The 24,199-nt window shown below is 40.9% G+C and overlaps 24 non-coding genes across 24 annotated transcripts; all 24 read right to left on the bottom strand.

Annotated features, from left to right (window-relative positions):
- Positions 1 to 92: 92 nt before the first annotated feature.
- trnat-ugu (transfer RNA threonine (anticodon UGU)) lies at positions 93 to 166 on the bottom strand. The gene has a single exon. It is a non-coding gene; the product is annotated as a tRNA-Thr (tRNA).
- An 834-nt stretch (positions 167 to 1,000) lies between these two features.
- trnat-cgu (transfer RNA threonine (anticodon CGU)) lies at positions 1,001 to 1,074 on the bottom strand. Its single transcript has one exon. It is a non-coding gene; the product is annotated as a tRNA-Thr (tRNA).
- Positions 1,075 to 1,800: 726 nt separating this feature from the next.
- On the bottom strand, positions 1,801 to 1,874 carry trnat-agu (transfer RNA threonine (anticodon AGU)). Its single transcript has one exon. It is a non-coding gene; the product is annotated as a tRNA-Thr (tRNA).
- Positions 1,875 to 2,386: 512 nt separating this feature from the next.
- Positions 2,387 to 2,475, bottom strand: trnar-ucu (transfer RNA arginine (anticodon UCU)). Its single transcript is given in 2 exon segments — positions 2,387 to 2,422; positions 2,439 to 2,475. It is a non-coding gene; the product is annotated as a tRNA-Arg (tRNA).
- Positions 2,476 to 2,616: 141 nt separating this feature from the next.
- Positions 2,617 to 2,690, bottom strand: trnat-ugu (transfer RNA threonine (anticodon UGU)). Its single transcript has one exon. It is a non-coding gene; the product is annotated as a tRNA-Thr (tRNA).
- An 837-nt stretch (positions 2,691 to 3,527) lies between these two features.
- On the bottom strand, positions 3,528 to 3,601 carry trnat-cgu (transfer RNA threonine (anticodon CGU)). The gene has a single exon. It is a non-coding gene; the product is annotated as a tRNA-Thr (tRNA).
- Positions 3,602 to 4,327: 726 nt separating this feature from the next.
- trnat-agu (transfer RNA threonine (anticodon AGU)) lies at positions 4,328 to 4,401 on the bottom strand. The gene has a single exon. It is a non-coding gene; the product is annotated as a tRNA-Thr (tRNA).
- A 1,880-nt stretch (positions 4,402 to 6,281) lies between these two features.
- Positions 6,282 to 6,370, bottom strand: trnar-ucu (transfer RNA arginine (anticodon UCU)). Its single transcript is given in 2 exon segments — positions 6,282 to 6,317; positions 6,334 to 6,370. It is a non-coding gene; the product is annotated as a tRNA-Arg (tRNA).
- Positions 6,371 to 6,511: 141 nt separating this feature from the next.
- On the bottom strand, positions 6,512 to 6,585 carry trnat-ugu (transfer RNA threonine (anticodon UGU)). The gene has a single exon. It is a non-coding gene; the product is annotated as a tRNA-Thr (tRNA).
- An 846-nt stretch (positions 6,586 to 7,431) lies between these two features.
- trnat-cgu (transfer RNA threonine (anticodon CGU)) lies at positions 7,432 to 7,505 on the bottom strand. Its single transcript has one exon. It is a non-coding gene; the product is annotated as a tRNA-Thr (tRNA).
- A 727-nt stretch (positions 7,506 to 8,232) lies between these two features.
- trnat-agu (transfer RNA threonine (anticodon AGU)) lies at positions 8,233 to 8,306 on the bottom strand. The gene has a single exon. It is a non-coding gene; the product is annotated as a tRNA-Thr (tRNA).
- Positions 8,307 to 8,818: 512 nt separating this feature from the next.
- trnar-ucu (transfer RNA arginine (anticodon UCU)) lies at positions 8,819 to 8,907 on the bottom strand. Its single transcript is given in 2 exon segments — positions 8,819 to 8,854; positions 8,871 to 8,907. It is a non-coding gene; the product is annotated as a tRNA-Arg (tRNA).
- Positions 8,908 to 9,048: 141 nt separating this feature from the next.
- Positions 9,049 to 9,122, bottom strand: trnat-ugu (transfer RNA threonine (anticodon UGU)). The gene has a single exon. It is a non-coding gene; the product is annotated as a tRNA-Thr (tRNA).
- A 6,928-nt stretch (positions 9,123 to 16,050) lies between these two features.
- On the bottom strand, positions 16,051 to 16,124 carry trnat-cgu (transfer RNA threonine (anticodon CGU)). The gene has a single exon. It is a non-coding gene; the product is annotated as a tRNA-Thr (tRNA).
- A 726-nt stretch (positions 16,125 to 16,850) lies between these two features.
- trnat-agu (transfer RNA threonine (anticodon AGU)) lies at positions 16,851 to 16,924 on the bottom strand. Its single transcript has one exon. It is a non-coding gene; the product is annotated as a tRNA-Thr (tRNA).
- A 512-nt stretch (positions 16,925 to 17,436) lies between these two features.
- Positions 17,437 to 17,525, bottom strand: trnar-ucu (transfer RNA arginine (anticodon UCU)). Its single transcript is given in 2 exon segments — positions 17,437 to 17,472; positions 17,489 to 17,525. It is a non-coding gene; the product is annotated as a tRNA-Arg (tRNA).
- A 141-nt stretch (positions 17,526 to 17,666) lies between these two features.
- Positions 17,667 to 17,740, bottom strand: trnat-ugu (transfer RNA threonine (anticodon UGU)). The gene has a single exon. It is a non-coding gene; the product is annotated as a tRNA-Thr (tRNA).
- An 836-nt stretch (positions 17,741 to 18,576) lies between these two features.
- On the bottom strand, positions 18,577 to 18,650 carry trnat-cgu (transfer RNA threonine (anticodon CGU)). Its single transcript has one exon. It is a non-coding gene; the product is annotated as a tRNA-Thr (tRNA).
- Positions 18,651 to 19,376: 726 nt separating this feature from the next.
- On the bottom strand, positions 19,377 to 19,450 carry trnat-agu (transfer RNA threonine (anticodon AGU)). Its single transcript has one exon. It is a non-coding gene; the product is annotated as a tRNA-Thr (tRNA).
- A 512-nt stretch (positions 19,451 to 19,962) lies between these two features.
- trnar-ucu (transfer RNA arginine (anticodon UCU)) lies at positions 19,963 to 20,051 on the bottom strand. Its single transcript is given in 2 exon segments — positions 19,963 to 19,998; positions 20,015 to 20,051. It is a non-coding gene; the product is annotated as a tRNA-Arg (tRNA).
- Positions 20,052 to 20,192: 141 nt separating this feature from the next.
- trnat-ugu (transfer RNA threonine (anticodon UGU)) lies at positions 20,193 to 20,266 on the bottom strand. The gene has a single exon. It is a non-coding gene; the product is annotated as a tRNA-Thr (tRNA).
- Positions 20,267 to 21,901: 1,635 nt separating this feature from the next.
- On the bottom strand, positions 21,902 to 21,975 carry trnat-agu (transfer RNA threonine (anticodon AGU)). Its single transcript has one exon. It is a non-coding gene; the product is annotated as a tRNA-Thr (tRNA).
- Positions 21,976 to 23,277: 1,302 nt separating this feature from the next.
- On the bottom strand, positions 23,278 to 23,351 carry trnat-cgu (transfer RNA threonine (anticodon CGU)). Its single transcript has one exon. It is a non-coding gene; the product is annotated as a tRNA-Thr (tRNA).
- Positions 23,352 to 24,077: 726 nt separating this feature from the next.
- trnat-agu (transfer RNA threonine (anticodon AGU)) lies at positions 24,078 to 24,151 on the bottom strand. Its single transcript has one exon. It is a non-coding gene; the product is annotated as a tRNA-Thr (tRNA).
- Positions 24,152 to 24,199: the final 48 nt, after the last annotated feature.

Below are 24,199 nucleotides of genomic sequence, written 5' to 3'. Positions count from 1 at the left end.
TTTCCACTTTTTGTGCAGATACACACTGTTCAGCATCCAAAGATTTACGTATGTAAAAAGGGTAGGTGAGCGGTGCCCGCATGCCACGGCACAGGCACTGCTGGTTTTCGAACCCAGAATCTCCTGTTTACAAGACAGGCGCTTTGACCAACTAAGCCACAGTGCCACTTGCTAAACCTTCTGCGATGTGTTGGAATAAAAAATAAAAATAAAAAAAAGAGGTTGCAGGTCAGGAAAATAGCGGATTACATCATGAAAGAGGTTAGGGGATTATTTCCAAAACCCGAGATATCCGAGGGAATATCTGAAACTCTCAATACTTGTGTCTGAAATGTTTTTGGAACCTCCAGTTACAATCCATCTAAACTCTGTCTCAGCTTGGAGAAATGGAAAGCAATTTTTGCTATGCTTTCAGCTGATCTGAAAGACAAAATCCCGAAAGATTTTCATGAATTAAATATTCATATTTGTAAAGACTGTTTTGAACACACATCCAGAGGCTAGATCTCAACAATAGGAAGTAGCAGATTTTGGCCTAAGCCAGTGGTTTTCAAACCATTCTCGAAACCTCCCAGACGCTATACATTTTCGTTATCCTCCTTATTTCAAAACGGTGAATTGAGCTAATTACTAGAGTACTCTGTGATCCGAGTTGGCTGTGTCCAATAAGGGAGATGAGCAGAATGTGAGGGGTAGGCTTCTGAAGTAGTTTGTGGACCCCAGTTTTGAACATATGTCTGACACACAGAGACATCAGAGCAAAAGAGGCCATTCACACTTCTGGTGGGACTCAAAACCACAACCAGGGAATTTCTCCATTCGCATCGTAGAAGTCCAAAGCTCCATCAATTGCACCACAGAGCCATAAAATGACCCACTTCAAGGAAGTATTGCATGCGCAGCGCTTCTTCGTTTTTCCAATTTTGTGCAGGTACACACTGTTCGGCATGCAAAGACTTTCATATGTGAAAAGTTTAAGCACTCCCATATCCTGTGGCATAGGCACTGCTGGGATTTGAACCCAGGATCTCATGTTTACGAGACAGGCGTTTTGACCAGCTAAGCCACAGCGGCAGTTGCAAAAGTGTGGTGAAATTTGTCAGTAAAACAAGTCTAAAAGAGGTAGCACATGAGGAAAAAAGCTGATTACGTTATGAAAGAGGTCCCTTAGAGGTAAGAGGATTGTTTCCAAAACATGATGGCCTTTCAGGCCTCAAGGGAATGTCTGAACTCATTTCATTTTGGCTCTACACTCTCAACACTCATGCCTAAAATGTTTCCTGAGCTTTCTTCTGATATGAAAGGGCAAAATCCAGAAAGATATCCATGTATTATTCTTCATATATGTAAAGACTTTGTTTGTACAAATATCCATAGGCTTGACTTTATCAATAGGTAGTAGCAGATTTCGGCCCTAAGCCAGGGGCTTGCAAACCATTCTTGAAGCGCATCTGCACCACATATATGTTTTTATTATCTCTCTCTCATTTAAAACAGGTGAATCAAATAATTGACTGATTAGTAACGTACTCAATGATCTGACTTGTGTGTGCCCAATAAGGAAAACAAGAAAAATGTGCTGTGTCGGCTCCTGAAAAAGTTGGAAAACCCCAGGTTTAAGCAAATGTCAGTCTGGCAAAGACGTCTATGCAAAGGGACACCATTCGTGACTCAGGTGGGACCCAAAAACCAACAACCTTTATAAAGCCTTCATTTGCAACCGAGAGGTCCAGATTGTCTTTCCTGCCGAGACTTTAACATCTGAAAAGGTTGAACGACTACTCTTAGAACCCACAGATTAGGCACTGCTGGGATTCGAACCAAGGATCTCCTGTTTACTAGACAGGCACTTTGACCAACTAAGCCACAGCGCAAGGTGCTGTCCCTGATTCGATGCTTTTGTATACAAAGTCTAAAAGAGGTAGCACGTCAGGAGAATAGCTGATTACATCATGAATATGTCCCTTTGAAGTTAGAGGGTTATTTCCAAAACCTGAAAGGTGTGCAGGCTTCTGTTCAGGGACATGGGAATATCTCAAACCATTTCATTTTGGATCGAAACTCTCAGTTACGATACATCTAAACGCTGTTTCAGCTAGGAGAAATGGAAAGCATGTTTTTTTTTCTTTTGCTAGGTAGGTGGCCAACAATAGGTAGTTGCAGATTTTGGCCTGAGCCATTGGATTTCAACCCATTCTTGTTATCTCCCTTATTTAAATAGGTGACTTAAGCTAATTAGTAGAGTACTCTATGATCTGAGTTGGGTGTGTGCAATAAGCGAAATAAGCAGAGCCTGAAGGGGATGCTTCAGAAGTAGTTTGTGGATCCAAGGGTTTAAGCGTATGCTTGTCCAACACAAAGACATCTGAGCAAAAGAGGGTATGCACGACTCTGGTGGGACTCGAACCCACAACCTTTGAATACCTCCATTCACAACCTAGAAGTCCAATGCGCTATCCATTGCGCCACAGAGCCACAAAGAGCCAAGCTTTAAGACGCTATTGCATGCACATCACTTCTTAGATTTCCACTTTTTGTGCAGATACACACTGTTCAGCATCCAAAGATTTACGTATGTAAAAAGGGTAGGTGAGCGGTGCCCGCATGCCACGGCACAGGCACTGCTGGTTTTCGAACCCAGAATCTCCTGTTTACAAGACAGGCGCTTTGACCAACTATGCCACAGCGCCACTTGCTAAACCTTCTGCGATGTGTTGGAATAAAAAGTAAAAAAAAAAAAAAAAAGAGGTTGCAGGTCAGGAAAATAGCGGATTACATCATGAAAGAGGTTAGGGGATTATTTCCAAAACCCGAGATATCCGAGGGAATATCTGAAACTCTCAATACTTGTGTCTGAAATGTTTTTGGAACCTCCAGTTACAATCCATCTAAACTCTGTCTCAGCTTGGAGAAATGGAAAGCAATTTTTGCTATGCTTTCAGCTGATCTGAAAGACAAAATCCCGAAAGATTTTCATGAATTAAATATTCATATTTGTAAAGACTGTTTTGAACACACATCCAGAGGCTAGATCTCAACAATAGGAAGTAGCAGATTTTGGCCTAAGCCAGTGGTTTTCAAACCATTCTCGAAACCTCCCAGACGCTATACATTTTCGTTATCCTCCTTATTTCAAAACGGTGAATTGAGCTAATTACTAGAGTACTCTGTGATCCGAGTTGGCTGTGTCCAATAAGGGAGATGAGCAGAATGTGAGGGGTAGGCTTCTGAAGTAGTTTGTGGACCCCAGTTTTGAACATATGTCTGACACACAGAGACATCAGAGCAAAAGAGGCCATTCACACTTCTGGTGGGACTCAAAACCACAACCAGGGAATTTCTCCATTCGCATCGTAGAAGTCCAAAGCTCCATCAATTGCACCACAGAGCCATAAAATGACCCACTTCAAGGAAGTATTGCATGCGCAGCGCTTCTTCGTTTTTCCAATTTTGTGCAGGTACACACTGTTCGGCATGCAAAGACTTTCATATGTGAAAAGTTTAAGCACTCCCATATCCTGTGGCATAGGCACTGCTGGGATTTGAACCCAGGATCTCCTGTTTACGAGACAGGCGTTTTGACCAGCTAAGCCACAGCGGCAGTTGCAAAAGTGTGGTGAAATTTGTCAGTAAAACAAGTCTAAAAGAGGTAGCACATGAGGAAAAAAGCTGATTTCGTTATGAAAGAGGTCCCTTAGAGGTAAGAGGATTGTTTCCAAAACATGATGGCCTTTCAGGCCTCAAGGGAATGTCTGAACTCATTTCATTTTGGCTCTACACTCTCAACACTCATGCCTAAAATGTTTCCTGAGCTTTCTTCTCATATGAAAGGGCAAAATCCAGAAAGATATCCATGTATTATTCTTCATATATGTAAAGACTTTGTTTGTACAAATATCCATAGGCTTGACTTTATCAATAGGTAGTAGCAGATTTCGGCCCTAAGCCAGGGGCTTGCAAACCATTCTTGAAGCGCATCTGCACCACATATATGTTTTTATTATCTCTCTCTCATTTAAAACAGGTGAATCAAATAATTGACTGATTAGTAACGTACTCAATGATCTGACTTGTGTGTGCCCAATAAGAAAAACAAGAAAAATGTGCTGTGTTGGCTCCTGAAAAAGTTGGAAAACCCCAGGTTTAAGCAAATGTCAGTCTGGCAAAGACGTCTATGCAAAGGGACACCATTCGTGACTCAGGTGGGACCCAAAAACCAACAACCTTTATAAAGCCTTCATTTGCAACCGAGAGGTCCAGATTGTCTTTCCTGCCGAGACTTTAACATCTGAAAAGGTTGAACGACTACTCTTAGAAGCCACAGATTAGGCACTGCTGGGATTCGAACCCAGGATCTCCTGTTTACTAGACAGGCGCTTTGACCAACTAAGCCACAGCGCCAGGTGCTGTCCCTGATTCGATGCTTTTGTATACAAAGTCTAAAAGAGGTAGCACGTCAGGAGAATAGCTGATTACATCATGAATATGTCCCTTTGAAGTTAGAGGGTTATTTCCAAAACCTGAAAGGTGTGCAGGCTTCTGTTCAGGGACATGGGAATATCTCAAACCATTTCATTTTGGATCGAAACTCTCAGTTACGATACATCTAAACGCTGTTTCAGCTAGGAGAAATGGAAAGCATGTTTTTTTTTCTTTTGCTAGGTAGGTGGCCAACAATAGGTAGTTGCAGATTTTGGCCTGAGCCATTGGATTTCAACCCATTCTTGTTATCTCCCTTATTGAAATAGGTGACTTAAAGGGCATATTGCAGGTTAGAGGACCCAACGAGTCAATATATAGAAAAATAATGTAGGAACTAGATTTTCTTTAAAATATTCTTATAAATACGCTACATAAGCTTCTGGAGTCGTTTTTGTGAGAAAATTTTACTTCCGCGTCTGAAAATGGGTGTGGTGGGCGTGACGTAACGGGCGGGAGAGCGGTCGATTCAAACAACAGGAAAACAATGGATCGCAATGACATTTCGGACGCTGAGGAAATACTTACTCGTATGACGGACTACAGCCATACAATTATGAGCCTGCTATGCTGCCAAGAGAGTAGGGACAGGCCAGGATTAATATTAGACAGAACGGTCAGAGACACATTGAGTTGTGGTGTGAGGAGAACCAGTGGAGAACAGGACAGGTGTCTTGGTGAGAGACGTGCTTATAGATACACGTTCGCTAACGATATACACTGTGCTCACAATATTGTACAGATTATTACCATCGTATATCAGGCCAGCAGACATTAGTATGTTTAGGGTAGATGTATACTATTAAATGTATATAAACTATACTTGAGTATATTTCTATTGTAAGTTACTAAAAACATACTCAAGTACATTTTTAAAACATATTTTTCATCTGGGTTATAACATAAACAGAAAATTAAAGATTTGAATATTTAATCAACCTAGTAATTTTGTTTTTCAATTACAAGTTGCCTCTATTTAGGGCATGACTACCTATATCACACTATTTGATGCCATTGGTACAGTATACGACGATCAATATTCTTGCTTCGGCATCCCATGTTAAACTCCATCATATCGCCGGGATGATAATCCTCCGATCTGAAGTGAACGCTACACACGATCTGAAGTGAACGCTACATACGATCTGAAGTGAAAGCTACACACGACCGCGTTTCTCGAAGCCGATGCGGAAGAGAAATCCCGTCTCTTCACCTGCACAAACCGCACCAGGCACGAAATATATACAGCACCGTCCTTTTTCTTGTTATGGAAACCTGTGGACTCGATGTCCTGACAGGCCGGAGTTTTTGCAACCTCCACAAACACAATAATTTACCATGACGATGATAGATTGAAATACAAAAACTACCGAAAACACACTGACTCACGGCCGCTCTCACTGAATGCCAGCCTGCTCTGCACTGAGGCGAGGCTGAGGCTCCCTAGCGTGACGTAAAATGACGCGATGTTGAAAAAAAAGCCGTTTTTACGAGCAGTCCAAGAAACGCTCACTTTATCTACTAAATTAGTGCCCTTATGTCGTTTTAAAACATTTTAAATCCTGCATTACCTTTTCATATGGTATTTTCATACAAGGTTATATATTAATTTAGATTTTTTTTTTTACCTGCAATATGCTCTTTAAGCTAATTAGTAGAGTACTCTATGATCCGAGTTGGGTGTGTGCAATAAGCGAAATAAGCAGAGCGTGAAGGGGATGCTTCAGAAGTAGTTTGTGGATCCAAGGGTTTAAGCGTATGCTTGTCCAACACAAAGACATCTGAGCAAAAGAGGGAATGCACGACTCTGGTGGGACTCGAACCCACAACCTTTGAATACCTCCATTCACAACCTAGAAGTCCAATGTGCTATCCATTGCGCCACAGAGCCACAAAGAGCCAAGCTTTAAGACGCTATTGCATGCACATCACTTCTTAGATTTCCACTTTTTGTGCAGATACACACTGTTCAGCATCCAAAGATTTACGTATGTAAAAAGGGTAGGTGAGCAGTGCCCGCATGCCACGGCACAGGCACTGCTGGTTTTCGAACCCAGAATCTCCTGTTTACAAGACAGGCGCTTTGACCAACTATGCCACAGCGCCACTTGCTAAACCTTCTGCGATGTGTTGGAATAAAAAGTAAAAAAAAAAGAAAAAAAAAAAAGAAGAGGTTGCAGGTCAGGAAAATAGCGGATTACATCATGAAAGAGGTTAGGGGATTATTTCCAAAACCCGAGATATCCGAGGGAATATCTGAAACTCTCAATACTTGTGTCTGAAATGTTTTTGGAACCTCCAGTTACAATCCATCTAAACTCTGTCTCAGCTTGGAGAAATGGAAAGCAATTTTTGCTATGCTTTCAGCTGATCTGAAAGACAAAATCCCGAAAGATTTTCATGAATTAAATATTCATATTTGTAAAGACTGTTTTGAACACACATCCAGAGGCTAGATCTCAACAATAGGAAGTAGCAGATTTTGGCCTAAGCCAGTGGTTTTCAAACCATTCTCGAAACCTCCCAGACGCTATACATTTTCGTTATCCTCCTTATTTCAAAACGGTGAATTGAGCTAATTACTAGAGTACTCTGTGATCCGAGTTGGCTGTGTCCAATAAGGGAGATGAGCAGAATGTGAGGGGTAGGCTTCTGAAGTAGTTTGTGGACCCCAGTTTTGAACATATGTCTGACTCACAGAGACATCAGAGCAAAAGAGGCCATTCACACTTCTGGTGGGACTCAAAACCACAACCAGGGAATTTCTCCATTCGCATCCTAGAAGTCCAAAGCTCCATCAATTGCACCACAGAGCCATAAAATGACCCACTTCAAGGAAGTATTGCATGCGCAGCGCTTCTTCGTTTTTCCAATTTTGTGCAGGTACACACTGTTCGGCATGCAAAGACTTTCATATGTGAAAAGTTTAAGCACTCCCATATCCTGTGGCATAGGCACTGCTGGGATTTGAACCCAGGTTCGCCTGTTTACGAGACAGGCGCTTTGACCAGCTAAGCCACAGCGCCAGTTACAAAAGTGCGGTGAAATTTGTCAGTAAAACAAGTCTAAAAGAGGTAGCACATGAGGAAAAAAGCTGATTACGTTATGAAAGAGGTCCCTTAGAGGTAAGAGGATTGTTTCCAAAACATGATGGCCTTTCAGGCCTCAAGGGAATGTCTGAACTCATTTCATTTTGGCTCTACACTCTCAAACACTCATGCCTAAAATGTTTCCTGAGCTTTCTTCTGATATGAAAGGGCAAAATCCAGAAAGATATCCATGTATTATTCTTCATAGATGTAATGACTTTGTTTGTACAAATATCCATAGGCTTGACTTTATCAATAGGTAGTAGCAGATTTCGGCCCTAAGCCAGGGGCTTGCAAACCATTCTTGAAGCGCATCTGCACCACATATATGTTTTTATTATCTCTCTCTCATTTAAAACAGGTGAATCAAATAATTGACTGATTAGTAACGTACTCAATGATCTGACTTGTGTGTGCCCAATAAGGAAAACAAGAAAAATGTGCTGTGTCGGCTCCTGAAAAAGTTGGAAAACCCCAGGTTTAAGCAAATGTCAGTCTGGCAAAGACGTCTATGCAAAGGGACACCATTCGTGACTCAGGTGGGACCCAAAAACCAACAACCTTTATAAAGCCTTCATTTGCAACCGAGAGGTCCAGATTGTCTTTCCTGCCGAGACTTTAACATCTGAAAAGGTTGAACGACTACTCTTAGAAGCCACAGATTAGGCACTGCTGGGATTCGAACCCAGGATCTCCTGTTTACTAGACAGGCGCTTTGACCAACTAAGCCACAGCGCCAGGTGCTGTCCCTGATTCGATGCTTTTGTATACAAAGTCTAAAAGAGGTAGCACGTCAGGAGAATAGCTGATTACATCATGAATATGTCCCTTTGAAGTTAGAGGGTTATTTCCAAAACCTGAAAGGTGTGCAGGCTTCTGTTCAGGGACATGGGAATATCTCAAACCATTTCATTTTGGATCGAAACTCTCAGTTACGATTCATCTAAACGCTGTTTCAGCTAGGAGAAATGGAAAGCATGTTTTTTTTTCTTTTGCTAGGTAGGTGGCCAACAATAGGTAGTTGCAGATTTTGGCCTGAGCCATTGGATTTCAACCCATTCTTGTTATCTCCCTTATTTAAATAGGTGACTTAAGCTAATTAGTAGAGTACTCTATGATCCGAGTTGGGTGTGTGCAATAAGCGAAACAAGCAGAGCGTGAAGGGGATGCTTCAGAAGTAGTTTGTGGATCCAAGGGTTTAAGCGTATGCTTGTCCAACACAAAGACATCTGAGCAAAAGAGGGTATGCACGACTCTGGTGGGACTCGAACCCACAACCTTTGAATATCCCCATTCACAACCTAGAAGTCCAAAGCGCTATCCATTGCGCCACAGAGCAACAAAAGGCCAAGCTTTAAGACGCTATTGCATGCACATCACTTCTTAGATTTCCACTTTTTGTGCAGATACACACTGTTCAGCATCCAAAGATTTACGTATGTAAAAAGGGTAGGTGAGCGGTGCCCGCATGCCACGGCACAGGCACTGCTGGTTTTCGAACCCAGAATCTCCTGTTTACAAGACAGGCGCTTTGACCAACTAAGCCACAGCGCCACTTGCTAAACCTTCTGCGATGTGTTGGAATAAAAAAAAAAAAAAAAAAAAAGAGGTTGCAGGTCAGGAAAATAGCGGATTACATCATGAAAGAGGTTAGGGGATTATTTCCAAAACCCGAGATATCCGAGGGAATATCTGAAACTCTCAATACTTGTGTCTGAAATGTTTTTGGAACCTCCAGTTACAATCCATCTAAACTCTGTCTCAGCTTGGAGAAATGGAAAGTAATTTTTGCTATGCTTTCAGCTGATCTGAAAGACAAAATCCCGAAAGATTTTCATGAATTAAATATTCATATTTGTAAAGACTGTTTTGAACACACATCCAGAGGCTAGATCTCAACAATAGGAAGTAGCAGATTTTGGCCTAAGCCAGTGGTTTTCAAACCATTCTCGAAACCTCCCAGACGCTATACATTTTCGTTATCCTCTGTGGTGGCAATTTTAATGATATTCATTGATCTTTAGTTAAATATAGATGATTCAAAGAATGTCACATGTGTGTCTCTCACTTGTAGTGAGAGAGGATTCTGTTTATGTACCTGGGGAGGCAGAAGAGGGAGACACTCCAGAGAACAGACGAACAAGGACCTCTGACCTAGATGTCAGAAGGCCACTTAGTGCAGGGGAGCTTAGTGGGCCAACTAGTCTATGGAAAACTACTGGGAGGAAGGCTCTGGGGGGAAGAAGGCCTTGAAACTAAGATAAAAGCTAGTTCAGTCTGTCTGGGGGTGTGTCACTCTTCTGCACAGGGTAACAACTGTGTATTAGACTGCTCCTATTCTTGCAAGAATAAATACTTCTATTTTATATAATTTGACTCTGAGTGTCTCTTACGCAGTGATGTTTGTTTGAGATGAATTTTTGCCACAACAGTTTTGGTGTCAGAAGTGATATTCCTTGGACGTGCCTCCTGGACCTGAGATCGGACGGTGTTTGGCCACCTGGACTAAGTAAGTTCCAGCTCTACCTCGTAAACTTGAGAGAGAGGGGCCGACCGATATCAGGGCCGGGAGAATCGACCACTGGAATCTAAAGAACCCGCAGGTGGCAACAGAAGCATCTCTGGTAAGAGACAGTTCAATTTATTTTCTTTTGGGTAAGGAAATTAAATTCAGTTTAATTGGGGAGAAGAGTGAAATTGAACCATATTGGCTGAAGGCTGTTTCTGTGGTACGTAATCTGAGATTAATTGAGATCTATATAGATCAAGAAATTTCAAACAGATACGAGGGAAAATGATCTGAGATTAATTGAGGTCTGTAACAGAACAAGAAATTTCAAGCAGATAAATAATCTGGGATTAAGTGAGAACTGTAACAGATCAAGAGATTTCAAACAGATAGGTACCCTGAAAATTAGTTGTTCCACGACGGAGCAAATTGTTTTTAGGTACTGAGGCTAATTAGGGGGAACCAGAATTTTTTGGTAAACCATAATTAGGAGGGCACTAATAGTGCAACCCGACCGATTTGGGTTAAAAGAAAAGAGTCGGATTTGTTAGGGACGCCTAACAGATTAAAGAAAACGCGCGTTGAAGAGAAATCCACAGGGAACAGAAAACAGCCAGTATGGGAAAATCTCAGAGTAAGCATGCCAAATTTGATTCACCGGTTTTCTGTAGAACTAGGAAAGTATGGGGGGAAATGTATGTTTTAGATATTGAAAAAAAACCTGAGAAAATACCATGATTTCCCCAGGGAGGGAACACTGAGCACAAATAGACTAAGAGTGTGCGAGAATCAGTGGAACAGGGCAGCGGGACAAAAGGTTGTTGTGGCTGCGTTCAACATGTGTGTAAAAAATGTGAACAGATAATGGATTGTAAATGGATGCATGACATTAGATGTCTATAGAACTTAAATTTATATGACAAGGATTGAAGTAGCAAGAAGCAATAAGGCTGTCTGTGTGAAATAGAGGGAACTGTAAGTGAGACTTGGTGGAAGAGGGAAGTGAAAAAACAAAAAGGTTGGTGTGTGAGACATGTGTGTGTGGGGATTGTTCAAACAATCATGTACTGGTTAGATAATGAAGGAACTGGCATGTTTGAGAAAAGAAAGGAGAGGATAATGAAGGAACTGGCATGTAGGGAAAAGAAAGGAGAAATATAGTAGAAAACTATATGTGATGAAAATAGACATGGTCTGATAGAATTTAGGGAAGTCAAATTAACTGTTTAAATGATATGAAAAGTTTTAGAATAAAATAAGGCATTGTATGATTGACAGAGATTAACATGATATGAAGAATGTTTAAGCAGAATGGGGAACAATTCTAGATTTTGATAAAATAATGATTGAAATGATGATATATCTGTTTTATTTTATTAATGTTAAGAAAATAAGGGTATTGAAGCAAGTAGCTATAATGGTTGTCTGTGTAATTTACGGACTGAGTAATATAATCTGTTTTGGAGAAACAGTAGAGATAAGACTGAGACAATAATGATAATATTAAGTTGAATCTGCAGACTAACCATGTGATGGAAGAAAAAGGCTTCAAACCAGTTGTAATGAAAATAATGATGTACAAATTGTTACACTTTATGAAGAGTAACGGAACAGCCCGGGAAAATAAATAAGTAAATAAATAGTGAGACAGAAGAGAGCAAATGCTGTAAACAGCTCTGCTCTGAAGATCTCACTTTGAAGAGATTTGCAGATGATGTTTTGTAAAAGATAAGCTGGGATAACAGCAACAGTGCTTGCTTATTCGCCCAGTTTCCGGATGTTAGACATGGTGGTGGCTAAAGATGAAGACAGCTTTTGATTTAAGAAAAGCCTGGATAACAGTTAAGAAAAGGTGAATGGTCAAAGGTTATTGTAATGAATACAATTTTTGTCTAAGTTACAGCCTTAGGAGGCTGGTGGAAAAATTATTTGTTTATAGTGAGAGAGACTGCCTGAGTTGGAGGAAGGGATGGTAACTGTGTCTGTCTTTCTGTTATCTGCCTGCTAGAGCAAGCTGAAGCAAAATAATGATAATGAAACAAAACAACCCAGCTGACTTGTCTAAAAAATCAAATGAATAATGAACAGACGTGCTTTGAAAGTGGTTAAGAGACCATGTAAAATTAGGTAGAAGCTACAGGAAAAATGGAAAGGTTAAAATCTTATTTAAAATTTAAATCTTTTAGCAATAATATAAAGAAAAGTGAACATTGAGAATGAGCAGTTAACATATGTGTGTCTAGTACGAGTGTGTGTGATGGTGACAGCACTTTATGTCTTGTATGTATTAGTTTGGGGCACTAATATTCCGCCTGAATGGTGTGTATATTGCGTCATTAACCTCTGGAATGAGTTTATCATTACAGATGGGTTAAGGCAAATGACAACTTTTAAAGAAGCTGATAATTCTGATGAAAAGACAATACAGAACATGGGACAAGCTTTAAGTTGATTGGCCATCAAGCTCTGTCTGGTAGTAATAATTTTGTCATACATAATGTAGATTTGAAGATCAGTTTAAGTAAATTGGAATTGTGTAGTTGTAGATCACCATCTGGCATGGGCTGAGATAAATGAAAATGTTGAAGATTTGAGGGAAACAACAAAGTGACATATTGGCTAAGTCAACATGAAATTATCAAGAAAGCCCCTCACATTTATGATTATTGTGAACAAAGGGGGAGAAATGATTGACTGACATTGACCAAGTCTGTACAGCACGACCTGACCTGATAGGGAAAATTGATGACTTTGGAAATGTTTGTAGATGACTGACTTGAGAGACCAAACAACAGGCCTGAAAAGCAAGATACGCTGTGAGACTGAGGGCCGTTGCCTTTCAAATACTTCGAGAAGAAGGTGAGATTGTGGCTTTAAGTGAAGAATGTAATATTTTTGGTTTCAGAGGCAGAGAAATTTGTCTGAAGGACAACGTTTGGGTTAGTGTTGATGGCAAACTTTATAAAAAACACTATGTTAAATCTTATGTTAAATTGATGCTCGAGTTGTGTCGTGCATCAAGAGGGAGATGGTATAACAATTGCCAAATATGGTTTATTAAGGGGTTCACAGTTGCTGAATAAATGTTGGGAGAACACTAGGGGTAATTTGATAAAAGCCCTGAAAGAAGCCATTTTTTCTGCCTAACAAAATTAATGTCTGTGAGTGTGCACACACCAATAACAAAGATTGTTTCAACAGGAAACGCCAGGGCATCGAAGGACACGGGAGAACAGTAGACAAAAGAAACTACGTACTTTACTATCTGACAATAACCTCGAAATTTGTTTCTCTTTACAGAGAGCATGCAGGATTGGGAGACAGGGCAAAATGTGCCAATAAAATAATGGTTATGGATGAATTTGGCTAACTATCCTGGCCTGGGTTATTATTGTGGCAGAAAGGTGCTACACCTGCGCAGCGCATAACTTAAAATTTTCCTTTTACAGAATGTCAGGATGGATTGGATCAAACAGAACTAATTCTGTTCCAAATGTATAAATATTGTGTGGACATGAGCAAAGTGGGTTGAGTGTTTTTCAGGGTAAAAGGACCCCGAGTGCTATTAAGTGAGCAAGAAATTATCCGGTGATAATATGTTTCAGGTTGTTGATTCCACAGGTCACACCAAAGGGGACGAGCTGCTAGACAAGCGGTCACTAACAAAATACTTAAGGTCTCCATTCACAGGTGACAGTTCACTCCAGTGGGGGTGCGGTCGTGATATAAGGGAAAACCTTATAAGGATCAGAAAATGGTTGGAGAGTGTGACACCTGGGTCCAAGCCTCTCACCTACACCAACAGGCCACAACCATCCCATAGTCCATGGGGCGAACGAGATGATCAACACGCCTGGAGGAGGATGTGAACCAACTAATGGTTTAAGAATGTGGTTTTGTGATTATTTTGAGGATTTTATTTGATTAAATCAAAATAGGGCTTAGTATTGATATACAGTAGATCAAAAGATTTGATTGGTTACTTATTCATTAGGAAATATTTAAGGAAAATGTTTTTGGGAAGAGAAGATCTATTAATTAATGTAAATTATAGGGATAATTGTTGAAGCTTATTAAGTAGAACCACAGCATGTTTGAATTAAAAGTTAAAGGTAAAAGAACACGGAACGTCCGTGGGGCGAACGAGATGATCAACACAACTGATGGTTTAAGTTTAACAGAAGAATCTGTTTTTGTGATGATTTTGTTTGATTGAATCAAACTAGGTATTGATTTGATTGTAAATGTAGAAAATATATTGATTGTGTCTGTAATGGAAATATTAGAGTTAATATTGAACAACTGCATTGGTTAGAAGAATGGATAAAATTATAAGACTTCTCTGGTTAGATTTTGTTAAATATGGCATTAAATAGAGCTTACTAAATTGAATTAGAAGTGAACAAAATATGGTTAGGAAAACCGAGGTGAAATATGGAGATGGGCGTAGATTAATGGAAAAGGCTTAATGATAGGAGTTAAGATTGTTATTCTAATAATTTTGTTATTCATGGGGGAATATGATTACAGTGACAGGTGAAACATGCTGTCTGTTCAATTGGTGAAAATGACAGTCTATCCCAAGGATGAACAAAATTATGTGACGATACAGGTAGCGGGAGCTACAGTGAGATATGTGTTAATTGTATGTTCTGTTTGTTTTTCTTCTATTTGTTTATTTTCTGAGAAAGATTAAGGGCAAAAGATTTAAAGAAGGTTACAAGCAGCGGTCATCCGTGTTACGAGATGGCGTACAAGGACAGGGGTTGAAACTGAGGGATTTTTTATTATAGTTTTTCTGTTGGTTTCCTTATTGTGTTATAACTATTTACTCCTTACTGGTGTGACTGAGGGTCTGTTTACAGGAGCGCAGGAACAGAGATTTCTCGCTTAGCCCGGCCCAGTAAACATGTTTACTTGCTTGCTAAAATATTACGGGGCCTTTCCCCCACAAAAACAGCCTTATGCTTTTTCATTCTAAACTTTTCTTCACAGGTTCAAGGAGAGTGATCATTTATGCAAAAATCAGAGATGAAGAGTATAAGTGTGATGATATGACTTAAAATTTGTTTTATTGTTTATTATTGTGATTATGGGTAATCAGAATGATAAAAAGTGAGGAGTTGTGGTGGCAATTTTAATGATATTCATTGATCTTTAGTTAAATATAGATGATTCAAAGAATGTCACATGTGTGTCTCTCACTTGTAGTGAGAGAGGATTCTGTTTATGTACCTGGGGAGGCAGAAGAGGGAGACACTCCAGAGAACAGACGAACAAGGACCTCTGACCTAGATGTCAGAAGGCCACTTAGTGCAGAGGAGCTTAGTGGGCCAACTAGTCTATGGAAAACTACTGGGAGGAAGGCTCTGGGGGGAAGAAGGCCTTGAAACTAAGATAAAAGCTAGTTCAGTCTGTCTGGGGGTGTGTCACTCTTCTGCACAGGGTAACAACTGTGTATTAGACTGCTCCTATTCTTGCAAGAATAAATACTTCTATTTTATATAATTTGACTCTGAGTGTCTCTTACGCAGTGATGTTTGTTTGAGATGAATTTTTGCCACAACACCTCCTTATTTCAAAACGGTGAATTGAGCTAATTACTAGAGTACTCTGTGATCCGAGTTGGCTGTGTCCAATAAGGGAGATGAGCAGAATGTGAGGGGTAGGCTTCTGAAGTAGTTTGTGGACCCCAGTTTTGAACATATGTCTGACACACAGAGACATCAGAGCAAAAGAGGCCATTCACACTTCTGGTGGGACTCAAAACCACAACCAGGGAATTTCTCCATTCGCATCGTAGAAGTCCAAAGCTCCATCAATTGCACCACAGAGCCATAAAATGACCCACTTCAAGGAAGTATTGCATGCGCAGCGCTTCTTCGTTTTTCCAATTTTGTGCAGGTACACACTGTTTGGCATGCAAAGACTTTCATATGTGAAAAGTTTAAGCACTCCCATATCCTGTGGCATAGGCACTGCTGGGATTTGAACCCAGGATCTCCTGTTTACGAGACAGGCGTTTTGACCAGCTAAGCCACAGCGGCAGTTGCAAAAGTGTGGTGAAATTTGTCAGTAAAACAAGTCTAAAAGAGGTAGCACATGAGGAAAAAAGCTGATTACGTTATGAAAGAGGTCCCTTAGAGGTAAGAGGATTGTTTCCAAAACATGATGGCCTTTCAGGCCTCAAGGGAATGTCTGAACTCATTTCATTTTGGCTCTACACTCTCAACACTCATGCCTAAAATGTTTCCTGAGCTTTCTTCTGATATGAAAGGGCAAAATCCAGAAAGATATCCATGTATTATTCTTCATATATGTAAAGACTTTGTTTGTACAAATATCCATAGGCTTGACTTTATCAATAGGTAGTAGCAGATTTCGGCCCTAAGCCAGGGGCTTGCAAACCATTCTTGAAGCGCATCTGCACCACATATATGTTTTTATTATCTCTCTCTCATTTAAAACAGGTGAATCAAATAATTGACTGATTAGTAACGTACTCAATGATCTGACTTGTGTGTGCCCAATAAGGAAAACAAGAAAAATGTGCTGTGTCGGCTCCTGAAAAAGTTGGAAAACCCCAGGTTTAAGCAAATGTCAGTCTGGCAAAGACGTCTATGCAAAGGGACACCATTCGTGACTCAGGTGGGACCCAAAAACCAACAACCTTTATAAAGCCTTCATTTGCAACCGAGAGGTCCAGATTGTCTTTCCTGCCGAGACTTTAACATCTGAAAAGGTTGAACGACTACTCTTAGAAGCCACAGATTAGGCACTGCTGGGATTCGAACCCAGGATCTCCTGTTTACTAGACAGGCGCTTTGACCAACTAAGCCACAGCGCCAGGTGCTGTCCCTGATTCGATGCTTTTGTATACAAAGTCTAAAAGAGGTAGCACGTCAGGAGAATAGCTGATTACATCATGAATATGTCCCTTTGAAGTTAGAGGGTTATTTCCAAAACCTGAAAGGTGTGCAGGCTTCTGTTCAGGGACATGGGAATATCTCAAACCATTTCATTTTGGATCGAAACTCTCAGTTACGATACATCTAAACGCTGTTTCAGATAGGAGAAATGGAACGCATGTTTTTTTTTCTTTTGCTAGGTAGGTGGCCAACAATAGGTAATTCCAGATTTTGGCCTGAGCCATTGGATTTCAACCCATTCTTGTTATCTCCCTTATTTAAATAGGTGACTTAAGCTAATTAGTAGAGTACTCTATGATCTGAGTTGGGTGTGTGCAATAAGCGAAATAAGCAGAGCGTGAAGGGGATGCTTCAGAAGTAGTTTGTGGATCCAAGGGTTTAAGCGTATGCTTGTCCAACACAAAGACATCTGAGCAAAAGAGGGTATGCACGACTCTGGTGGGACTCGAACCCACAACCTTTGAATACCTCCATTCACAACCTAGAAGTCCAATGCGCTATCCATTGCGCCACAGAGCCACAAAGAGCCAAGCTTTAAGACGCTATTGCATGCACATCACTTCTTAGATTTCCACTTTTTGTGCAGATACACACTGTTCAGCATCCAAAGATTTACGTATGTAAAAAGGGTAGGTGAGCGGTGCCCACATGCCACGGCACAGGCACTGCTGGTTTTCGAACCCAGAATCTCCTGTTTACAAGACAGGCGCTTTGACCAACTATGCCACAGCGCCACTTGCTAAACCTTCTGCGATGTGTTGGAATAAAAAAATAAAAAATAAAAAAAAGAGGTTGCAGGTCAGGAAAATAGCGGATTACATCATGAAAGAGGTTAGGGGATTATTTCCAAAACCTGAGATATCCGAGGGAATATCTGAAACTCTCAATACTTGTGTCTGAAATGTTTTTGGAACCTCCAGTTACAATCCATCTAAACTCTGTCTCAGCTTGGAGAAATGGAAAGCAATTTTTGCTATGCTTTCAGCTGATCTGAAAGACAAAATCCTGAAAGATTTTCATGAATTAAATATTCATATTTGTAAAGACTGTTTTGAACACACATCCAGAGGCTAGATCTCAACAATAGGAAGTAGCAGATTTTGGCCTAAGCCAGTGGTTTTCAAACCATTCTCGAAACCTCCCAGACTCTATACATTTTCGTTATCCTCCTTATTTCAAAACGGTGAATTGAGCTAATTACTAGAGTACTCTGTGATCCGAGTTGGCTGTGTCCAATAAGGGAGATGAGCAGAATGTGAGGGGTAGGCTTCTGAAGTAGTTTGTGGACCCCAGTTTTGAACATATGTCCGACACACAGAGACATCAGAGCAAAAGAGGCCATTCACACTTCTGGTGGGACTCAAAACCACAACCAGGGAATTTCTCCATTCGCATCGTAGAAGTCCAAAGCTCCATCAATTGCACCACAGAGCCATAAAATGACCCACTTCAAGGAAGTATTGCATGCGCAGCGCTTCTTCGTTTTTCCAATTTTGTGCAGGTACACACTGTTCGGCATGCAAAGACTTTCATATGTGAAAAGTTTAAGCACTCCCATATCCTGTGGCATAGGCACTGCTGGGATTTGAACCCAGGATCTCCTGTTTACGAGACAGGCGTTTTGACCAGCTAAGCCACAGCGGCAGTTGCAAAAGTGTGGTGAAATTTGTCAGTAAAACAAGTCTAAAAGAGGTAGCACATGAGGAAAAAAGCTGATTACGTTATGAAAGAGGTCCCTTAGAGGTAAGAGGATTGTTTCCAAAACATGATGGCCTTTCAGGCCTCAAGGGAATGTCTGAACTCATTTCATTTTGGCTCTACACTCTCAACACTCATGCCTAAAATGTTTCCTGAGCTTTCTTCTGATATGAAAGGGCAAAATCCAGAAAGATATCCACGTATTATTCTTCATATATGTAAAGACTTTGTTTGTACAAATATCCATAGGCTTGACTTTATCAATAGGTAGTAGCAGATTTCGGCCCTAAGCCAGGTGCTTGCAAACCATTCTTGAAGCGCATCTGCACCACATATATGTTTTTATTATCTCTCCCTCATTTAAAACAGGTGAATCAAATAATTGACTGATTAGTAACGTACTCAATGATCTGACTTGTGTGTGCCCAATAAGGAAAACAAGAAAAATGTGCTGTGTCGGCTCCTGAAAAAGTTGGAAAACCCCAGGTTTAAGCAAATGTCAGTCTGGCAAAGACGTCTATGCAAAGGGACACCATTCGTGACTCAGGTGGGACCCAAAAACCAACAACCTTTATAAAGCCTTCATTTGCAACCGAGAGGTCCAGATTGTCTTTCCTGCCGAGACTTTAACATCTGAAAAGGTTGAACGACTACTCTTAGAACCCACAGATTAGGCACTGCTGGGATTCGTACCCAGGATCTCCTGTTTACTAGACAGGCGCTTTGACCAACTAAGCCACAGCGCCAGGTGCTGTCCCTGATTCGATGCTTTTGTATACAAAGTCTAAAAGAGGTAGCACGTCAGGAGAATAGCTGATTACATCATGAATATGTCCCTTTGAAGTTAGAGGGTTATTTCCAAAACCTGAAAGGTGTGCAGGCTTCTGTTCAGGGACATGGGAATATCTCAAACCATTTCATTTTGGATCGAAACTCTCAGTTACGATACATCTAAACGCTGTTTCAGCTAGGAGAAATGGAAAGCATGTTTTTTTTTCTTTTGCTAGGTAGGTGGCCAACAATAGGTAGTTGCAGATTTTGGCCTGAGCCATTGGATTTCAACCCATTCTTGTTATCTCCCTTATTGAAATAGGTGACTTAAGCTAATTAGTAGAGTACTCTATGATCCGAGTTGGGTGTGTGCAATAAGCGAAATAAGCAGAGCGTGAAGGGGATGCTTCAGAAGTAGTTTGTGGATCCAAGGGTTTAAGCGTATGCTTGTCCAACACAAAGACATCTGAGCGAAAGAGGGAATGCACAACTCTGGTGGGACTCGAACCCACAACCTTTGAATACCTCCATTCACAACCTAGAAGTCCAATGCGCTATCCATTGCGCCACAGAGCCACAAAGAGCCAAGCTTTAAGACGCTATTGCATGCACATCACTTCTTAGATTTCCACTTTTTGTGCAGATACACACTGTTCAGCATCCAAAGATTTACGTATGTAAAAAGGGTAGGTGAGCGGTGCCCACATGCCACGGCACAGGCACTGCTGGTTTTCGAACCCAGAATCTCCTGTTTACAAGACAGGCGCTTTGACCAACTATGCCACAGCGCCACTTGCTAAACCTTCTGCGATGTGTTGGAATAAAAAAAATAAATAAAAAAAAAGAGGTTGCAGGTCAGGAAAATAGCGGATTACATCATGAAAGAGGTTAGGGGATTATTTCCAAAACCCGAGATATCCGAGGGAATATCTGAAACTCTCAATACTTGTGTCTGAAATGTTTTTGGAACCTCCAGTTACAATCCATCTAAACTCTGTCTCAGCTTGGAGAAATGGAAAGCAATTTTTGCTATGCTTTCAGCTGATCTGAAAGACAAAATCCCGAAAGATTTTCATGAATTAAATATTCATATTTGTAAAGACTGTTTTGAACACACATCCAGAGGCTAGATCTCAACAATAGGAAGTAGCAGATTTTGGCCTAAGCCAGTGGTTTTCAAACCATTCTCGAAACCTCCCAGACGCTATACATTTTCGTTATCCTCCTTATTTCAAAACGGTGAATTGAGCTAATTACTAGAGTACTCTGTGATCCGAGTTGGCTGTGTCCAATAAGGGAGATGAGCAGAATGTGAGGGGTAGGCTTCTGAAGTAGTTTGTGGACCCCAGTTTTGAACATATGTCTGACACACAGAGACATCAGAGCAAAAGAGGCCATTCACACTTCTGGTGGGACTCAAAACCACAACCAGGGAATTTCTCCATTCGCATCGTAGAAGTCCAAAGCTCCATCAATTGCACCACAGAGCCATAAAATGACCCACTTCAAGGAAGTATTGCATGCGCAGCGCTTCTTCGTTTTTCCAATTTTGTGCAGGTACACACTGTTCGGCATGCAAAGACTTTCATATGTGAAAAGTTTAAGCACTCCCATATCCTGTGGCATAGGCACTGCTGGGATTTGAATCCAGGATCTCCTGTTTACGAGACAGGCGTTTTGACCAGCTAAGCCACAGCGGCAGTTGCAAAAGTGTGGTGAAATTTGTCAGTAAAACAAGTCTAAAAGAGGTAGCACATGAGGGAAAAAGCTGATTACGTTATGAAAGAGGTCCCTTAGAGGTAAGAGGATTGTTTCCAAAACATGATGGCCTTTCAGGCCTCAAGGGAATGTCTGAACTCATTTCATTTTGGCTCTACACTCTCAACACTCATGCCTAAAATGTTTCCTGAGCTTTCTTCTCATATGAAAGGGCAAAATCCAGAAAGATATCCATGTATTATTCTTCATATATGTAAAGACTTTGTTTGTACAAATATCCATAGGCTTGACTTTATCAATAGGTAGTAGCAGATTTCGGCCCTAAGCCAGGGGCTTGCAAACCATTCTTGAAGCGCATCTGCACCACATATATGTTTTTATTATCTCTCTCTCATTTAAAACAGGTGAATCAAATAATTGACTGATTAGTAACGTACTCAATGATCTGACTTGTGTGTGCCCAATAAGGAAAACAAGAAAAATGTGCTGTGTCGGCTCCTGAAAAAGTTGGAAAACCCCAGGTTTAAGCAAATGTCAGTCTGGCAAAGACGTCTATGCAAAGGGACACCATTCGTTACTCAGGTGGGACCCAAAAACCAACAACCTTTATAAAGCCTTCATTTGCAACCGAGAGGTCCAGATTGTCTTTCCTGCCGAGACTTTAACATCTGAAAAGGTTGAACGACTACTCTTAGAAGCCACAGATTAGGCACTGCTGGGATTCGAACCCAGGATCTCCTGTTTACTAGACAGGCGCTTTGACCAACTAAGCCACAGCGCCAGGTGCTGTCCCTGATTCGATGCTTTTGTATACAAAGTCTAAAAGAGGTAGCACGTCAGGAGAATAGCTGATTACATCATGAATATGTCCCTTTGAAGTTAGAGGGTTATTTCCAAAACCTGAAAGGTGTGCAGGCTTCTGTTCAGGGACATGGGAATATCTCAAACCATTTCATTTTGGATCGAAACTCTCAGTTACGATACATCTAAACGCTGTTTCAGATAGGAGAAATGGAACGCATGTTTTTTTTTCTTTTGCTAGGTAGGTGGCCAACAATAGGTAGATCTTCTTAGATTTCCACTTTTTGTGCAGATACACACTGTTCAGCATCCAAAGATTTACGTATGTAAAAAGGGTAGGTGAGCGGTGCCCACATGCCACGGCACAGGCACTGGTGGTTTTCGAACCCAGAATCTCCTGTTTACAAGACAGGCGCTTTGACCAACTATGCCACAGCGCCACTTGCTAAACCTTCTGCGATGTGTTGGTATAAAAATAAAAAATAAAAAAAATAAAAGAAGAGGTTGCAGGTCAGGAAAATAGCGGATTACATCATGAAAGAGGTTAGGGGATTATTTCCAAAACCCGAGATATCCGAGGGAATATCTGAAACTCTCAATACTTGTGTCTGAAATGTTTTTGGAACCTCCAGTTACAATCCATCTAAACTCTGTCTCAGCTTGGAGAAATGGAAAGCAATTTTTGCTATGCTTTCAGCTGATCTGAAAGACAAAATCCCGAAAGATTTTCATGAATTAAATATTCATATTTGTAAAGACTGTTTTGAACACACATCCAGAGGCTAGATCTCAACAATAGGAAGTAGCAGATTTTGGCCTAAGCCAGTGGTTTTCAAACCATTCTCGAAACCTCCCAGACGCTATACATTTTCGTTATCCTCCTTATTTCAAAACGGTGAATTGAGCTAATTACTAGAGTACTCTGTGATCCGAGTTGGCTGTGTCCAATAAGGGAGATGAGCAGAATGTGAGGGGTAGGCTTCTGAAGTAGTTTGTGGACCCCAGTTTTGAACATATGTCTGACACACAGAGACATCAGAGCAAAAGAGGCCATTCACACTTCTGGTGGGACTCAAAACCACAACCAGGGAATTTCTCCATTCGCATCGTAGAAGTCCAAAGCTCCATCAATTGCACCACAGAGCCATAAAATGACCCACTTCAAGGAAGTATTGCATGCGCAGCGCTTCTTCGTTTTTCCAATTTTGTGCAGGTACACACTGTTCGGCATGCAAAGACTTTCATATGTGAAAAGTTTAAGCACTCCCATATCCTGTGGCATAGGCACTGCTGGGATTTGAACCCAGGGTCTCCTGTTTACGAGACAGGCGTTTTGACCAGCTAAGCCACAGCGGCAGTTGCAAAAGTGTGGTGAAATTTGTCAGTAAAACAAGTCTAAAAGAGGTAGCACATGAGGAAAAAAGCTGATTACGTTATGAAAGAGGTCCCTTAGAGGTAAGAGGATTGTTTCCAAAACATGATGGCCTTTCAGGCCTCAAGGGAATGTCTGAACTCATTTCATTTTGGCTCTACACTCTCAACACTCATGCCTAAAATGTTTCCTGAGCTTTCTTCTCATATGAAAGGGCAAAATCCAGAAAGATATCCATGTATTATTCTTCATATATGTAAAGACTTTGTTTGTACAAATATCCATAGGCTTGACTTTATCAATAGGTAGTAGCAGATTTCGGCCCTAAGCCAGGGGCTTGCAAACCATTCTTGAAGCGCATCTGCACCACATATATGTTTTTATTATCTCTCTCTCATTTAAAACAGGTGAATCAAATAATTGACTGATTAGTAACGTACTCAATGATCTGACTTGAGTGTGCCCAATAAGAAAAACAAGAAAAATGTGCTGTGTTGGCTCCTGAAAAAGTTGGAAAACCCCAGGTTTAAGCAAATGTCAGTCTGGCAAAGACGTCTATGCAAAGGGACACCATTCGTGACTCAGGTGGGACCCAAAAACCAACAACCTTTATAAAGCCTTCATTTGCAACCGAGAGGTCCAGATTGTCTTTCCTGCCGAGACTTTAACATCTGAAAAGGTTGAACGACTACTCTTAGAAGCCACAGATTAGGCACTGCTGGGATTCGAACCCAGGATCTCCTGTTTACTAGACAGGCGCTTTGACCAACTAAGCCACAGCGCCAGGTGCTGTCTCTGATTCGATGCTTTTGTATACAAAGTCTAAAAGAGG

Source organism: Rhinichthys klamathensis, unplaced genomic scaffold (genome assembly GCF_029890125.1).
Source record: "Rhinichthys klamathensis goyatoka isolate OS25496 unplaced genomic scaffold, OSU_Roscu_1.1 h1tg000313l_1, whole genome shotgun sequence".
NCBI lineage: Eukaryota > Metazoa > Chordata > Actinopteri > Cypriniformes > Leuciscidae > Rhinichthys > Rhinichthys klamathensis.
This window is presented reverse-complemented; position numbering and strand designations above follow the sequence as displayed.